Below are 3,192 nucleotides of genomic sequence, written 5' to 3'. Positions count from 1 at the left end.
TTGGGGCAAAGGTTCTGAGAATATTAAAAAATCTGTGGAAAGAGACTCTTTAATCTATGAGGACGAAAATTTCAATATTTGAAGATATGGTAGTCCAAACAATGTTGTATATATGCAAGGCATGGGCTGTAGATTATGATATGCAGAGGAGGGTGAATGTATTGGAAATGAAAAGTTCAAGAACAGTATACGGTGTGAGGTGGGTTTGATTGTGTAAATGATAAAAGAACAAGAGAAAAATGTGGAACGAAAAGAGTGTGGTTGAGAGAGGTGAAGAATGTTTGCTGAAACGGTTTTGACATTTGGAGAGAATAAGTGAGGAGAGGTTGAGAGTGAGAAAATATATGTCAAGGAGAAGCGGTGGACGAACTTGGCGGTAAAAGGATGAAGTGAAAAGGAATCTGAGCGATCGAAGTCTGAACATACACGAGAATGAAAGGCGTGCACGAAATAAAGCGCATTGGAATGATAAGGTGTAGAAGGGTCAACATACTATCAACAGGCTGAAATAGGGGACTTCTTGGGGATAGGGAACTGTGTTGTCGGCGCATCACACATGACAGCTAGAGGCCTTTATCCGTCAGTTCCTGGTGCTACTTCGCTAATGCATGAAACGGCTATCAAGTATATAACAAAAAATAGATCAAGTCCTTCTCCGACAGTGGTGGTGAGCTGAGAAACCTGCAGGACCTGAGCTACAGCTGGTACTATGCCGTCGGTCTTCACTTCTGTGAGTCCCATGCTTCTCTGCCCCGCAGTACCAGCACCCAGGTCTTCGTCATGTTCCTGTGGCTGTACACCTTGATACTGACCATTAGCTACTCCGCTAACCTGAAGTCTTTCTTGTTAGTGAGGAAAGAACCAGCCATGATGGAGACTTTCCAGGACCTGTATGAGTCAGGCCTTGAAGTAGCGGCCCTGGGAACGGTGTACAAAGATGGAATTGCCGCTTCAAGTGATCCCTATATCAAGGTTAGTGAGCAATAGACACATCCACAAACAAGAGGAATAATGCTGACAATATTTCACGCTATGTACAGCTTAAATCGATGCACATAGTTTTTAACGTGACTAAACAAGGCATTTGATTCTTGTCCTGTTCTTATACTATATCTATGTTGCTTAAGTCTAACAGAAAGATGCTTACCAGTCTGCCCAACAGACGTATGAATATAGTATAAGAACGGGACAAGAATAATTTTGATCATTGTATTGAGTGGAGTAACATCATCTCAATTACTAACTCTAACTTCAGTACCATGAGAAATATCATTGAATCTTCTGTTATTAGATACACAAAAAATTATAACCTAAATATTCGTGAAGGTCTATACAAATTGGATAACATTATTGTTGATTACATTTGTAAACAATTCACCTTGTCCATATAATAAGGTCATGATACACTCGTTTTCTGTGTTGGACAATTACTTCTTTAGCAAATGGCGTCCTAGCTACGTCTCTTCGTTGTATATTAACTGACTGCTATATTTCTTTCTTGTATCTCCCCTGATGATATTATTAAACAAAAGTGCACTTGGTAACTTATCGTTTCATTTTCCCCGTGGACTCAAAGGAATGTACTTGATCACGCGCAAAATTGCGATCCTTTCCAATATATATATATTATATATATATATATATATATATATATATATATATATATATATATATATATATATATATATATATATACGAATAAAGTGCATATGAACGGGCACCTTCATAGAACATACAAACCTCCAACAGCCAGGATCGAACCCGGGACCCCGTGCAAGAGGCAGGCATGTAACCGCTAGGCTATGGGACTGTATAATAGGAAACAACTATTCGAAATACTGAGTACTCGAATACCCATCGTTTCATAATGGTGAGCAACGGGGTCTATACTTGGTTGTATCCGAACAGACGCACATAGCCAGCTGATAGCGTTTTACCGAACCTAACTGTACAACGCTATCAGCTGGCTATGTGCGTCTGTTCGGAAACAACCAAGTATTGACCCCGTTGCTCACCATTGTGAGACGAAGGGTATTCGAGTACTTAGTATTTCGAATAGTTGTTTCCTATTATACAGTCCCATAGCCTAGCGGTTAGCATGCCCGCCTCTTGCACAGGGGTCCCAGGTTCGATCCTGGCTGTTGGAGGTTTGTATGATATATATATATATATATATATATATATATATAGACATGCTCTGTGGAAGGTATTAAGAGTCTATGGTGTGGGAAGCAAATTCCTAAAAGCAGTGAAAAGTTCTTATCGAGGATGTAAGGCATGTGTACGAGTAGGAAGAGAGAAAAGTGATTGGTTCCCAGTGAATATCGGTTTACGGCAGGGGTGCATGTTGTCTCCATGGTTGTTGATTTGTTTATGGATGGGGTTGTTAGGGATGTGAATGCAAAAGTTTTGGAGAGAGGGGCAAGTATGCACTCTGTTGTGGATGAGAGGGCCTGGGAAGTCAGTCATTTGTTGTTCGCTGATGATACAGCGCTGGTGGCTGATTCGTGTAAGAAAGTGCAGAAGCTAGTGACTGAGTTTGGCACAGTGTGTGAAAGAAGAAAGCTGAGACTAAATTTGAATAAGAGCAAGGTTATTACGTACAGTAGGGTTAAGGGACCAGAGAATTAGGGGGTAAGTTTGAATGGAGAAAAACTGGAGGAAGTGAAGTGTTTTAGATATCTGGGAGTGGATTTGGCAGCGGAGGAAACCATGGAAGCGAAAGTGAGTCACAGGGTGGGGGAGGGGGCGAAAGTTCTAGGAGCGTTGAAGAATGCGTGGAAGGCAAGAACATTATCTCGGAAGCAAAAATGGGTATGTTTGAAGGAACATTGGTTTCAATAATGTTATGTGGTGGCGTGGCGTGGTCTATATATATATATATATATATATATATATATATATATATATATATATATATATATATATATATATATATATATATATATAAGTTTGTTGAGTATTCCTGGTAAATTATATGGGAGGGTATTGATTGAGAGGGTGAAGGCATGTACAGAGCATCAGATTGGGGAAGAGCAGTGTGGTTTCAGAAGTGGTAGAGGATGTGTGGATCAGGTGTTTGCTTTGAAGAATGTATGTGAGAAATATTTAGAAAAGCGAATGGATTTGTATGTAGCATTTATGGATCTGGAGAAGGCATATGATAGAGTTGATAGAGATGCTCTGTGGAAG

Source organism: Panulirus ornatus, unplaced genomic scaffold, assembly GCF_036320965.1.
Source record: "Panulirus ornatus isolate Po-2019 unplaced genomic scaffold, ASM3632096v1 CTG_1094_pilon, whole genome shotgun sequence".
NCBI lineage: Eukaryota > Metazoa > Arthropoda > Malacostraca > Decapoda > Palinuridae > Panulirus > Panulirus ornatus.
Note: the sequence above shows the minus strand (reverse complement) of the source record.